This window comes from Hermetia illucens, chromosome 4 (genome assembly GCF_905115235.1).
Source record: "Hermetia illucens chromosome 4, iHerIll2.2.curated.20191125, whole genome shotgun sequence".
Taxonomy (NCBI): domain Eukaryota; kingdom Metazoa; phylum Arthropoda; class Insecta; order Diptera; family Stratiomyidae; genus Hermetia; species Hermetia illucens.
The window spans coordinates 54,959,556-54,975,798 of record NC_051852.1 but is presented as its reverse complement, the minus strand read 5'-3'; positions in this window follow the sequence as shown (position 1 = coordinate 54,975,798).

Here is a 16,243-nt window from a genome sequence, read left to right as displayed (position 1 = left end):
AGCAATATATATCCACATTACTACATGAGGCCTGAGTCCCCATTTCGAGGAAAAAGTCCATCTACACAGCTCACAGGCTCTGAGAACTGGTTTCAGGTCTACCTTTACATGTTTGTTCCAAAGAAGCCTTTTATCTAGAGTGATCTCCCAAATTTTTTACTTCTTCGGAGAGTTGAAATTTTTTCCCTTTTATAAATAGTACCAACGTGGTTTTATTTGGATTTAGGGAAAGTCCGTGGCTGAGGCATCAACTGCCAATCAAAACAACGAAACGTTATATATTTTTACATACCGTTCCGAGATCCCGATCAACAGTAAACACAGCCACCTCATCAGCATAAACTTGAGCGCGAATTGGCAAATTTTGCAGTTTGCATAGTGGCGAGGCCATCAACATAAATCCTTGGAACCTTGGAACCTTTCGTCACTTCCGTTGTTAGGTAGCGATGAAGACCCACTCTATCTATCTACCTAATTAAAGTTTCATCAACACCAGGCTCTCTGGCAGGATGGCAGAGTTTTTGGAAAGACGCACAGTCAAACATCCCATCGCGTAATTGCCACTCAGAGTAACATCCTCTATCTACGAAAAAGTGAAGAGCAGACACAGGAGAATTTCCACGTGTTCAAGCATGTTGGTTTTCATCTAGTGGGTACGACCTTAGTGCCTTCTCACGAATGTAACGCTCAACCAGCTCCTTCAGACACTTCAGAGGTAGGCACGTAGCTCTCAACAAGATGTCCTCGAAAAATATTTATTAGAAGTTTTTTTAAGTGCTCTATACCCTCCTTTGTAATCGCTGGATAGATGCCGTTTATGACAGGTGCTTCGAAATATTCAAAGGATAGTATAGCAGCTGTCGCATTTTCGTTGGTAACGACCGCGCTGACCCGTGTGTTAAAAATTTAGCAGAGACCGTCAATTCTCTCCCTCCCACTTTTGCCACCTATTCTCCTGGACGGTGTACATTCAAGAGAGACTGTACAGAATCAACTCTGGAATTCGTTAAAATTCCATTGGGTTTTCTAAGAGCCATCCTTTTTAAAGACCCTGCGCGGCCTGGAAGTCTCCCTTTCACCTTACTGTTCCTCACAGTATGCTCTAAAAGAGTATTACTTTGAACTTTTTACGAGCCTCTTATATTCACGCTGTAAGCTCCGAAAGTTTAACCAGTCTTCATAGTTATCGCTTTTACGCGATTCAGAAGTCGTCTAATTGATTTCTTCAGTATTTATGTTTTACCGCTTGGACGAGCCCGAGCTCTCTAACAGTATGCGATTCAGAGTTTGCAATTGATTTTCTAGCGGCAAAGGAGTCGCCAAGAGTGCTGCACTTGTTACCAGAAGTTCATTGAAATTTATGCAATCCGTTTACAGCACTCGCTAGTCTCCAGTCAACTCTAACAAATTTGTACTTCATTTCTTCTCATTCCACGGATGTTGGGGTGGATCCAACGTTTGCAGTCATCAGACCAGCTGACGTGATAAAATAAAACAGCTTGTCTTCTCTAGGATTGCATTCACTATTGCCACAAAAAATATGCTGAGCCTTCGCATCACAGCCTATTAAGTGTTCAAGGTCACTTAATTCTGCATACGCTATCAAATCACTTAATTCTTGCGCTGGCGGGGAACATAAAGAATCGTAGGGTAAGTAAGTAGAGACAACAATGACATTTCTCCTCTTGCCATCAACCTGGTATGGTAAGGTAAGTTGACCGTAACTAGTTTCTGGGGGCAGAATTGTCTCAGTATGGTTGCGAAAACAGTTTCGGCATCAGGACACAGGATCTCGGTCTCGAGGATCTCTTATTGGAGAAGATCCTAGTCTCTTTTACCGAAATATCGGATACAGACAAGTTGCGTCCACATCACCAGCTTCTCTTTCTTTCACTTTTCCTGGAAGAAGTGAATGAGAAGGTTTTGACAGGGAAGATTTAGCCTGTAGTCCCCTTTCCTTTGCAGCTGACGGTACCTTTTGCCGAGCCTTCTTCTTCTGTTTTCTGCAAAAATTCGCAACAGTGTCATCGACCGGCCGGCCGTACCCAGGTTTCTTCTCATTAAGAGAGTTGCTATCCTCTCAGGCTGACCGCCCGGGCACACACTATATGCATATGGATAGAGCGTTACCGTTATTTTTCAACACTTTAGTGGCGCTGTCGCGCTGATAGCTAAGTGGTTAGAGGCTGTCGTACGGAAGGTCGGGGTTAAAATGTCACTGGTGGTAGTGCAATTTGTATCGTGATTTGACGTCGGATACCAGTCGACTCAGCTGCGAACGAGTACCTGAGTCAAATCAAGATAATAATCTCGGGCTAGCGCAATGCTGACCACATTGCCTCCTATAGGATGTATACCGTTACGATCTTTAATGAAGTGCTCTAACACACTTCAAGGCCCTGATCCCATTGGATTGTTGCGCCAACGATTATTATCATTATTATCATTGTACCGCTTCCAGTATATTCCGTTCTCTTGACATTCTTAAGGGATTAGGCTACTGTTGGGAAAATATCCGATTTTTTTGCATATTTTGATGGAATAGTAATTCGAAAGTATCTGTTTGAAACTTCGAGTCAATATATAAATTCGTTTTGATTCTATAGCGTTTAAGCCCCTCTCCATTTTATTATACTTTTCTAAGCGTGAGCGGCTTTGAAGCGCTGTTATACGTCCTGACCAACACCATCGTTCCGTCTCAGGCACGGTCTACCCAATCTTCTTTTTCTACCATAGATATTGCCCTTATAGACTTTTCGGGCTGGATTATCCTCATCCATACAGGTTAGGTGACGTACCGCAACCTACCTGCCTACCGCAACCTGTTGAGCTGGATCCGCGACTTGGCGGTCGTGATATCACTCATAGATTTCGTCGTTTTCTAGGTTCGGAATCGTCCATACGCATGTACGGGGCCAAAAATTCTTCAGCGGATTCTTTTCTTAAACGCGGCCAAGAGTTCGCAACTTTTCAACGGTCTTAAAATTGTAGTCTCCTGTCTTATTGCTTTTATTTGACCAGAGTGTTTGGTGTCGCTGGTTCTTTGCTCCTTGGCACTGACGTTCCCACCATGTACTTTGTCTTGCCTTCATTAATGCGCAGCCTGAGTTCTCGCACCGCCTGCTCGATCTGGATGAAGGTAGACTGTACATCTCGGGTTGTTTTTCCCATAATGTCAATATCGTACCTTTTGCATTGACATCCCCATCGCGAATCTCTTGCTCCTGGGCTAGGTTAAAGAGGACGCATGGTAGAACATCCCCATGTCTTAGACCGTTGTTGATGTCCCTTTATGGCCCTGTATGGCCCTTTAATCGGCAACTCGATAAAAATAAATGTAAATAAATGACTTGAAACTTTAAACGTGATTATCTCAAAATCAATGCCAAATTTTTACCACTAACTTATTCATTAAGCTAATATGGTAGCTAGTAGCTGAGCAAAACATTTTCAATTCTTTTAAAAAATATTTTTTTTAAGTAAAGCAATCGACATTTTTCCATCTAAAAACAGCAAACATTTCAGTAAAGTTATCGTGTCCATGCCAAACCATTCCCAAAAAGCACTCTTGAAAGGCAGCTATAAATCCGTCATTTTTTTAAGGTTTTGTGTAACACAAAACCTTATTAAAATCGATTCAATGTCTGTCTCTCTGTCTGTCACACGCATTTTTCTCCAAAACGGCTAAACCGATCCGAACAAAATTTGGTGGACAGATGGGAACTATGAAATCCCACGCATACAGCGAGTGGCATACATTTAGGTGGAGTTTAAAGGAGGGCTCCCCATACATGCAAAAGGGGGATTCAAAAATTTTTTTCACCGGATATAGTTATGTAGGGTATCAAATGAAAGGTCTCGATTTGTACTTTCCGAAACTGACATTAGTTTTGGCATAAATTGCAAAGTGCGACTCACTCGCGTGAAATATTAAAGTCGCATTTATGAAGAATCTATTTATCTGCAGCCCTTTTTAAGGTTTTGTGTAAACACTTATGTGAAATCTAATCTTCGAGAGGCGTCCCATTCCGATATCTGCTCAAAAAATTTGCTAATAGTATATTACCAACCTTTAGAAATAGACTAAAAAACTCCCCTTAACTTCATGCTAAGTGTACTAAATTTTGCACCGACATAGAGGACAGCCTCGTGCATACACATGCCAGGTTTCATGAAAATCCAACTATTAGTGGGAAAGTTATAGCAGTTCAAACTTACCAATTTCGTGCTAATTAATAGCATTCTAAGCCATACAAATAAGATGCTGACGTCATAATTAACGAGAATAATTGAAATTCCAGTGAAATATTAAAATTCCATTCAAGAAGAATCTAATTCTCCCTAGCCCTTTTTAAGGTTTTGTGTAAAACAAAACCTTATTAAAATCGATTCAATGTCTGTCTGTCTGTCTGTCACACGCATTTTTTATATTTGATGTTGGTTAAATTGTTTTCATTCGCTAATAATATTAAACTGAGAGCGTGAAGCGTATGAGGTTGACCATTATCATCACAGGGCTTTCCATCAAATGATTTATTTAAATCGCTTTCTATTATAGAAAATAGAGGGCAATGGAATCGTGTCGTGCACTCGTCGCTCCTCACGTTTTTTCTTTTTCTTCAGTCTTCAGTTCACAAGCGGGGTCGGCTCGTGATGATCGGTTTCGTCATTTTATTTTATCAAATGCCTGATCAGGATGTAATCTCGAGACCTTTAAATCCCCATTCAGCGTATCAAGCCACCATTGTTTTGGCCGGCTTTTTGGTTGCTTACCATTGCTTTCGATGTTCTGATCAATACTGGTTGTTGAACTCTCGTTAGCGTGAATTACGTGACCACACCATCAAAAACGGCTCTCTTGCAGTTTTTCCACGATCGATGCAAACCCATATCGATCGCGGATATTCTCATTTCATACGTAATCAAAACGTGTCACGCCACCAGCGCAAAGCAACATCTTCGTCCCCATTACCGCAAGACGCCGTTCATTGTCCTTTATAGTCGGCCAACACTCAGAACTATAGAGAGTGGCAGACGGACGACATTGCAGTAAATTTTAGATTTGGGACGTGCGCTGATACGTCGATCACAAAGAACACCAGTTGGGGAATGCTACTTCATCCAGGTTGCATTAATGCGTGAAACAATTTCATTACGCAGTTCTCCATTGGCTGATAGCGTTGACTCGAGATATTTAAATCGCTGAGTTCTGGCAATGGCAGTAACCTGCCCTTCGAGATACTTAAATCCCTCAGTTCTGGCAATGGCAGTAACCTGCCCAGAACTGAACGATTTCAATATCTCGGGTCAATGCTATAAGCCAATGGGGAACTACGTTATGCCCCTCACATAGGGAAACACAAAACCTTTTATACCTGAAGCGTCAAGCTTCCGGTTTCCCGACTTGTTTTTTCTTAAACAAATTTTTACAAGTATAATACATTACAATATGTATTAATCGATGCTGCTAAAATCTTTTTAATAACCATTTACTAAGTTGTCGAAAAAAAAATCGAAAAAATGTTGTCATATCACCTACTGCAACTATATATTGTATAACCGTTTAGTATACACTATTTTCCGGAAACCCCACCACAGTGCAAATAGAGAAGATATTCAACAAATATTTCATCATCATTAACGGCGCAACAACCGGTATCCGGTCTAGGACTGGCTTAATAAGGAACTCCAGACATCCCGGTCCACCAATTCGATATCCCTAAAAGCTGCCTGGCGTCCTGACCTACGCCATCGCTCTCTCTTAGGCAGGGTGTGCTTCGTCGTCTTTTTCTACCATAGATATTGGCCTTATAGACTTTCCGGGCTGGATCATCCTCATCCATGAGGATTAAGTAACCCGCTCACCGTAATATATTGAGCCGGATTTTATCCACAACCTGACGGTCATGGTATCACTCATAGATTTCGTCGTTATGTAGGCTACGGAATCGTCCCTCCTCATGTAGGGGACCAAAAATTCTTCGGAGGATTCTTCTCTCGAACGCTGCCAAGAGTTCGCAATTCTTGTTGCTAAGAACCCAAGTCTCCGAGGAATACATGAGGACTGGCAAGAACATTGCCTTGTACAGTAAAAGCTTTGACCCTATGGTGAGACGTTTCGAGCAAAACAGTTTTTGTAAGCTGAAATAGGTTCTGTTCACCCTATTTATTTGCCCATGAATATTTAACCATGAAGGGGCTAAAAAGTAGGTAAAGATATCCAGGCTGCCTTATAGTATATCAGTATATGGCAGGTGACTGTTTGGTCTTCATACCATTTAAAATGAAGCCCATCTGCCTTTTCTTAGCAACAACACACGATTGAAACAAAACCCACCTTCAGTCCTTCCTGAAAGAAATATTGCGGACATATGTGGATCAAATCACACCAGAACTACTTTCGATTTCCGTGCTACCAGATCAAACTTCTACCACCAATTGCATATCTACAATAAGTGTCGGCCTTGATAAACCACCATTGAAAAGAGCATAGTGAAAACACCTCCGAGTCTACACTAAAACAAAAAGGTAGCTGAAGGGTTCACTCTTATCTAAATAAGTAATAATTTCTTATCTTCCAATGGTGATTATTTTTTGAGATCGGTTATATGTGTAATAGTTTGTGTTTTCTCTTTTATGAACTTCGAGTTTCATTCTTCAAAATCCACGAATCTTCCACTTATATCAACAAAACCGCATCCTTTACAGTTTTTCTATTTTTTATTGCCAACACTAAATTTGCTCCTCCAGTGAAGTTTTGGTTTAGAAGGGTATCAATGCGGAGACTCAAAGGAAAGTTTAACTGGCTTAAAAAAGCTTGATTTCTTTGAATTAAAAATTTTTATGATTCAAATGTCAACGTCAATATCCTTGGAAACTTCACCAAACAAAAGAAGCTGAACAATTTTTAAAGGTCGTCAAAACCAATATTCATACCTAAGGGCTGAAAGTTCTTGAGATGATTTTCCTCAATGCAAATCTAAAATCATTCATCTCAGCTAATCGAACCAGATACAAATATCACAAATAAAGACAAATCCAAATCAGTGCCTTCTGTAAATTCTCAACGACTGGAGCCTCCCCATACTTGCAAATTGCGTACGGTACGTACATATGAAAATTGCTGGAAGGATTTTTGATATAAAACAGGACTCAGACTGAGGAACGATAATGGCCAACTGAGGCATGAATTTTCCATATGAAAGTGTATTTACTTTCCGACCGAGTCGACCCTTGTGGAGTACATGGAGGAAAAGATATGAGCAGCCGTATTTACCGTTTGTCAGTCTGCTGCTGAAAGCAGGATTTTGAATGATATCCATTCTGCCATTCAATTCCAGGATATATCGCAGACGGTTGAGAAATGAAAATGGAAACACACACTCGTGTATGTAGGTATATTTATCATCTCGGCTACTTTTCGATAATAGAAAGTAATTTGCTTGATGCCAGCATTAAAGCGGTTTCGGGGAGATGATTTCAATGTACATCTGCTCATCCCCCATAGGGCGCAAATGGTTTGGAATGTTTATTGCAAAATTAGTTAGATGTTTGTGTGGAGAGCCTTTGTTTATTTTAATCAAAAATTTGATTATTTGTCTGCACCCCAATAAAATCCCCCATAGTTTTCGGTTTTGGTCGTAACGCACTCTCCCAAACCCTTGAATCCTCTAACGTAGCACCTATAACTTTCGACAACATCCCAAATCGCAACATTTTACTCTGCATGAAGCAATAAAAGTGCAAAGTTGCAACAATAATCCTATCACGGTAACTGCGCGCTTTAGATGAAATGATAGTAGAAGACTACCATTAACAAGAATTATACGCGAGTATATAAAAACACAATGAATATTGTCTTTACGTGGATCCGTGCAAGGAGTGCAGTGAATAGCGGAAACCTCATTATGTACCCCGTTCGTTACTGCCTGCTAGTCCTTGTGTGCCTGAGCGCACAGATAAATACTCGTAAAGAACAGAATGAGTACTCCAGGTTAATTACAATTTGTAATGTCATTGCGCTATTAAAGTAAATGACAGCGGGATACTTGCACCGAGGATACCCTCTTCACGGTCGCGGGCTCCAGTCAAATAGTCTATATGACGGAGATCTATATATGTGGCGCAGAATACATACTGCTCCGAGTTAGAAGGAGGATGCTGCCGGTAGGGTACGTAACAGCACAAGCACTCAAGAATATGAAGAAAACCGTTGCGAGATAGAGCAGCATGCAATCCGGGGAAAATGAGATTTTTAAGCGAATTTTGTCTTTGCCATGAAATAATGTCCTTTGTTTTCTTAAGTGTGATAAGCGGCGATAAGCATGAGCTAGCATCTTCTTTGCTATGTTGATATCGTCGGGGCGGCATTCTTTTAATGTTGGATTTGGGAGCAATCTCCACCGGTCTCTGGGATATGGAAATAAATTAGTTTTTTAACAATTGAGAAGCTGCACTTTATCTAACCGGAAGAGCAAGATCCCTCGCATATGGGCTTACTGTTTCCTTCTACTCGAAGAATATTGTGTCAAAAACCAACATAGGCGGCCCCAAGTCTGTTTGGCACAGAAGAAGAGGGAAAAGTCATTGTAGTCTGAATGATTTTGCAACACCCAGGCGTCTCGGGGTATAGGTGGGGCACCATTTTACTTTAGTAGTATTATTTACGAGGAGGAAAATTTGGTTATATAGTAACTCTAGTGACTCTCATGTGAGCATAGGATTGAAAATTCACTCAAACTATTTCCTGGTGGGATTTTGAAATGTGCAAATGCACCTCGACGACGATACCTCTCAGAATGCACCTTTTCTCCAATTTAAGTACGACGCACACTTCACTAGAGGAAAGGAAACTTCCAATGCAGAAAAAAAGAAGGCTTTATATGAGCAACTTAATGCGGTCCAGGAGAGATTTCCAAAAAGTGACACTGCGATCGTGATGATTTGAATGTCAAGATAGGAGTTGATAACAGCTTACTTGAAGATGTGATGGGGAAACGCCTTTTTGCTGGTAAAGATAATGCCTTGGTTTTCGACAGCTTCTGCCAACATTGATTTTTCCGTGGCACCGATTGTATCCTAAAATAATTTAGAATATAATTTCTCCGTCCGCAAACTAGGATTATAGCACCCCATTGAGCCGTTTCTTTTATTCCGTTGAATTTGTTCTTCTTCTTTTTCTTCAGCCTTTGTCCCGTTCACAAGCGGGGTCGGCTCGTCGTGATCGGCTTCGCCATTTGGCTCTATCGAATGCCTGATCTGGGTGCAATCTCGAGGCTTTCAAATCCCCATCCAGCGTATCAAGCCACCGTTGCTTAGGTCTGCCTTTTGGTCGTTTACCATCGACTTCGATGTTCAGACCAATCTTTGCAAGTGAATTCTCGTTTGCACGAATTGCGTGACCATACCATCGAAGACGCCTTTCTCGCAACTTTTCCACGCAACCCCATAACGATCGCGGATATCCTCATTTCGGATGCGATCTAAACGTGTGACGCAACTAGTCCAACTTAGCATCTTCGTCTCCATTACCGCGAGACGCCGTTCATTGTCTTTTATGGTCGGCCAACACTCAGAACCATAGAGAGCGACTGGACGGACGACATTGCGGTAAATTTTAGATTTGAGATGTTCGTTGATACGTCGATCACAAAGGACACCAGTTGTGGAACGCCACTTCATCCAGGTTGCGTTAATGCGTGAAGCAATTTCATAACGCAGCTCGCCATTGGCTTATAGCGTTGACCCGAGGTATTTAAATCGCTCAGTTCTGGGCAGATCACTGCCGCTGACAGTGATTGTGCCTGTTTCATGGGGATCGGTCGTCAAAAATTCAGTTTTGTTTAAATTCAATCTGAGACCGTGTTGCATGAGGCGATCATTCCATTTTTGAACAAGTTGCTCGAGATGATTTTTCCTATCAGATGCTAGGAAAACATCATCTGCATAAAGCAGTGTGTAGGGCGCTGGACGTTGGATATCCCGTGTGACGGTGTCCATAACAAGGACAAAGAGGAGTTTTGAGAGGGCACTTCCTTGATGAACTCCAACAGAGACACGAAGCGGTTTTGATACACCCGCCATACTTCGAACTTTGGTTTTCGGATCGTGGTAGAGCAATTGAACCCAGCGCACGAGTTCTTCTGGCACGAAGTGTTGTCGTAAAGCATACCAGATGAGTTCGTGTGGTACACGGTCAAACGCTTTCTCTAGATCCAGAAAGGCAATGTAAAGAGGGCGATGCTTCTCACGGTGTTTCTCCATGAGTAACCGCGCAGCGTGTATTGCGTCAGTAGTTCCGCAGTTCTTGACAAATCCGACTTGATTCACGGTTATTTCAACGATTTCGCGAATACGGTTGTCAAGAATGCGTTCAAAAATCTTCATGGTATGGGAAAGTAACCGGATCGGACGGTAATTTGAACATTCTGCTGGGCTACCTTTCTTTTTCCATATTGAAACAGTAGTACTTTCTTGCCAGTCAGATGGTGTTCTTCCTTCCTGAATAACCCGGTTAAAGAATTCACTGAGCCACAGTGTTGGGTCCCAGCTCTTCGCTTTCCAGAGCTCAGATGCGATGTCGTCAGGTCCTGTTGCTTTCCCCGATTTCATTTGTTTTATTGCCTCCTCGCTGATTGGTGGAACTGCTCCAAATGTGGGCATTGATTGTGGAAGTGGAGGATGAGCAAATTCTTCAGTTGAAATCTGCTCGAAGTATTCTCGCCATATATCCGTTGCTGCTCGACGGTTGGTAAGCAAAGTACCGTTCTTATCATTAACACAACAGAAGTGTTCGATATCCTGTGTGCGTTTATCACGGCTTTTAGCAAGTCGATACAGATCTCTCTCGCCATCCCGAGTGTCCAGTTTATCGTAAAGATTTTTGAAATGGTTCGCTCGGGTGACAGCGACCGCTTTCTTTGCTTCACGGGTTGCATTCTTATAAGTTTGCCTATTAGCAGGCGTTTTATCGTCGAGAAATTTGTGGTAGAGGCGTTTCTTTTCACGGACCTTCATTTCAACATCATCATTCCAAAGCCAAGTATCTCGGTTGATGTACCGCTTACCCGGCTTGGTGACCCCGAGGGTTGCAGAGGCCGCTTTGTGGATCGTGTCTTTCATTTGGTTCCATGATTCTTCCACATTCGTAATGGTTGGCAATCGTATGAGTGAGACCGTTTCTTCATTCTTCTCACCAAATCGCTACTATTTAATGCGCGGCGGGCCAGTGCATTCCTCACGCCGTTTTATCGGTGGCTTAATTCGCAGGACAGCAATCAACGGCCGATGCTGAGGTGCGATGGTCTCATAGGGAACGACTTTGCAATCAGTGACAGTGGTAAAATGTTGACGTCTTATGAGAATATAGTCGATTTGCGTTTTATTGTTCCCACTATAAAATGTGGGAAGATGAGACAATCGTTTGATGAACCATGTATTCATAAGTACAAGGTCATGGGTGTCCGCAAAATCGATTATACGCTCGCCACCTTCATTGCACGCTCCGAACCCCTTTCCCCCATGGCACCTGTTACCGTCTGCCTTTTCACCCACATGACCATTAAGGTCGCCGGCAATGATTATGTAATCGTCAGCAGGCACGCGACAAGTCTTTTCATCGAGAAGTTGCCAGAAGGCATCTTTCTCGGCATCTGGTCGGCCTGTCTGTGGTGCATACGCGGTGAAGAAGTGAATAGTGCGATCAGCTGATATAATGGTGAGCTTCATCAGCTGATCATCAAATCGTTCGACTTCTTTAATGGCATCACGGAAACTCTCTGAGATGGCAATGCCAACACCATATTGAGTGTGTGGGTTACCAAAATAGAGAAGTTTGTAGCCATTTTTACCGCGTTCACGTTCAATGTCGCAGCTTTTGGAACCAGACCATCGGGTTTCTTGCAGAGCGCAGATGTCAATGCACCTTTTCCGAAGGGCTCTTGCGAGTTCCTCGGTCTTTCCAATTAGGGTACCAACATTTAGCGTGCAGACACGTATTTGTTTTGTTCGTTGTGTGCGGACTAACTTGCTTACGTCCTGACGCCGTCCTTGCGTCAAGAACCCTTGCCCATTTCTCGACAGGACCGGGGCCCGTCCTGCCGCGTCGACTGAGGTGGACGCCCTAGCATTTCTCCGAGGCCTGTGACTTAATCCGATCATCATGTTTGTAACGACGTTCTATGCATTTTCTTGGTCGACCTGTCGCGGGGCCTGTCACCAAGAGAGATCAGGTAGGATTTAGCATAGTAGAATAACTCCAACTATACTCTATTTATCTCTTTCCCTGATCTCAGCATTTTATTTTTGTTTTACTGAGGATAGTACAGAGTACGTTGCCTCAAACCCTCCTCCTTTACCTGGGCTTGGGACCAGCATACTATGTTAATAGCATGGCGGAGTTATTCCGTTGAATTTGTTGTTTCAAATATATTCTGTCCCCGATAGTGCCACCCGAAAAACACGACAATTCCGGGTTGGAAAAATTGTAAAGTACGCTCGTCTTGAGGATGCAAATACATATGTGATGAAATATTCGACATTGTGAGTTTTTGTTTTTCATAAAAAAATCCCCAAAAAAGCAACACAAAACGACTGCACGCAACGTGGCTCCCTTGGCCAAGGCCTCGGGGCTCCGCCATATCTTCCAATACTCTGGCTAATTAATGACTATAAAATCCTAGAGAACCTCCACCGAAAAGGGACGAATGTTGCACTGTATTAAGATGACCTGGTGATATTGGTATCAGGAATACTTCCTACGGTTATCAACGGGACTTTGGAAGAAGCAACGTTCAAAACAAGCTTGGCATAACCAAAATTGATCTAATGCTGTTCATCATTAAGAAAAAGATACCTGACATCAAACACTATCACTTTCCTCCAATGTTAAGTATCTTTGTGTAATCATGGATACAACGTTAAATTGGAATCTAAACATAGAGCTGCGTGTTAAAAAGCCAGAATAGCCCTCTACGCTTCCAAAGTCTTCGTTCTACAAATGTACATAGCCATAATTTGATCGGTCTTCCATCTACAGTTCTGTTGCGTCCTGCGCTAAGCATGAAATGCGATAGGACCACGTTCAATAGTTTTCAGAGCGAGACACATGTGAATGCTTACAAGATCACAACGATTGGAAAGAGCACTGACCAATAGACTGACCTTAGACCCTCAGTATTACATCAGATCTTCATTACATCAGTCTGTCGTCAGTCTAAATGACAATATAATGGCAAACTGGCCATAACTGATGATCTGATGAAAATTTAAATTTCTAAATAAAATCTATCAGATTATCTGGACTGATGATAAGTTAACGGTAATGTAGTTGTCGAAACATGACTTCCGAATGGTTCGGATCTTTAAATACATGCAACAAAAATGGTTTGTTGACATGTTGTGTATGTTAAACTCGTCAGTCCATCAGTTCATTTTTGATGGATTGACTTATGGCCGACTGACTAAATACTAATTGTGTAAGGACAGCCCTAAAGGAGTATGTTGCAATGCCGAAATTGCGGAGAGGAAGGCAAAATCATAATGTATCCGCTTTTCCATTCCATTTAGCTAGGCCCAGGCAACAATTACTAGGTAAACCCAGAGAAATCTCTATCTGTAAGGTAAAAGAGTTGTTGTCTTTTATGAAGCCCACGGGTTGGCTTTAAGAGTCTGAATCCACAAGATTTTATTGCTTCCTTTTATAATTCTGGAGAATTGTAATATTAAAACGGACCACCATCACGCTAATTGTACTCTCATTCGCGTATATATGATTTAATGGCAAATGATGAAACAACACAAACAATAGCAAATGATGTAGGGCTAGAAGAAAAGAACAACTTTTGATCTTTTTAACCACAAACATAACATAACTTGCGACTGAGATTTTCTCCCTCCAACAGCTTCCTTTTCATATTTTGGCTTCATATTTGTAGGGGAAAGTTCCTTTAGTCACCCCCAGCACCTTCTTGGCTTTATTATGGAACTGACTGTTCAGTCGATTGGCAGACTTGTGATATCTATCAATTTTTGAACTTCGTTTTGATAGGAACGAAACTGCTGACTATGCTTTGATGACTCACATCTGTACACGTACGTTTGTGTCCAGAAGGAATGTCTACTATGCCTCTTAGCACTTGTTTTGAAAAGTATGAACAACTTTCTAGTTAATTTCCTTGCCACAGTCCCAAAGCTACACACTGCACGTCCATATAGACTTCAGAACATCTGTCTATCTGTCTGTATCTTTACCTTCTTTTTTAGAAGACAGACGAGTTTAGCATCGGTTGTCAAACTCAAATATTTAACCTCCTTCGCCTGCGGCACATCTTGTTTATTAATTATGGCTTTAGCTGGATTCATTTATTTGTTAATGAGGCTACTGTATATTGATTTCGTTTCATTTAATTTGATTTTCCATGTCCTGGTCTATTCTTTTCCTTTTGCAATTCATTGTTGTTCTTCTTATCCTTTAGTCTTTCTCTGATTCAGTACCAGTAAAACGTCTAGATAGAATTCACCATTCACCCTTCATAGCATCGATCCTTTCCCGTTTATTTTGATGTTCAGGCCAACTATTGAATTCTCGTCAACGCGACTTACATAACCATACCATCAAAGATTTCTCCACAATGAAACTCTTTGTATCCATCCTCCAAAAATCAGGAATTTTCCTGGCACTCAGACCTACCAACCTATATATCATTTTGAAGCACAGACCCTCCCCCGATAGTAGTGATTACGAATTAAGCTCCTTTTTGCGAAATTCTCAATATTAACGGAGATATAAGCGTTTAAAGTTTTTCCCGAAATTCCTCCAAAAATCAACAATTTACCTGGCACTCAGACCCCCCAGTCTATATCCCATTTTGACACTCAGACCAGCCCCCGATAGTAGTGATCCCGAATTAGGCTCCTTTTTGCAAAATTCTCTATATTAACGGAAATATAAACGTTTAAATTTTTTCCCCAGATTCCTCCAAAAATCAACAATTTTCCTGGCACTCAGACCCCCCAACCTATATACCATTTTGACGCTCAGACACTCCCCCAAGAAGTGATCACGAATTAAGCTCCTTTTTGCGAAATTCTCAATATTAACGTAGATATAAGCGTTTAAAGTTTAAACTTGGGCGGCCCTCATTATTTTTGATAGCCGACGAGCACTCAGAATCATAGAGAGTTATAAACCGGAACGCACTGATTTGAGACGTTCATTGATTCGCCCACTACAAAGAACACAAGTTATGGAACGCCACTTCATCTGTGATAAATTATCCAATTGCGTGTCATTGATCCGAGATACTCAAATCGCTCAGTTCTCGGTAAGTAGCTATCATTGACAGAGAGAGTACTTGTTCCGTTGGAACCGGTAAAAAAACTCTGTTTTAATTAGGTTCAGTCGAAAACCATGTTGCGTCAGGCAATCATTCCATGTCTGAACAAGTGCTCCAGATTAACTTTTTTTGGACGCTACAAAACCTTCATCTATATCGAGCACGGGGTTAAGCGCTAGATGTTGGATATCTCGTGCGGCAACATCCATGGCAAGAATAAAGAGGACCCTTCGTTGTTGGTTTTTCAGTAATCTTTCCAGTAGTAGGGATAGCAGTGTCACCCGCAAGTGTTGCTTTTTCTAGCTTCAACTTTTAGGATTGGGGTTAGGGCTAGACGTAGGCGTATGTGTATCTAGAGGCTAGAAGGGGCTTTCTAAGTACTTCGTGATGAAATTTGCCCTATACCTTGCAGAGTGACTCCAGCTTGTCCTGTTCAATAGATGGAATTTGTTTAGGTTTTTTGTTTTAGATTTTTCATTGCCTTCTGCAATCTAGTAGCCTTTAGCTTGAGCTTGTAACATATCTACTGAAAGACTCTGTTTTATATAATTATATAATTAAAAGGTGTATTCGATTGTAAAATTTGAATATTTTTATTTGTTAGGCAGTCAATCGCCACGCTTGTTTATGGCCAATATCAGAAAAAAAACATGAAAATGAAACTACGCCAGATATAGGCACTTGTGAAAACTGAAGCTATGTCCTAAGTCCAATATGGTTGAAGTAACTGGCCAATAAGTTTTAACAGCTAAGTTCACCTCCTCAAGGCATATGCGTGGAATCTTAAAGGTAACCTTAAATCCATTATAGTAAGGGCGATTGGAAGTCTGATAGCTTCCATCTTTGGCACACTATGATACGGGATGAAGATCAAGCAATATGGTATGGTAATGTATGTATATATAATA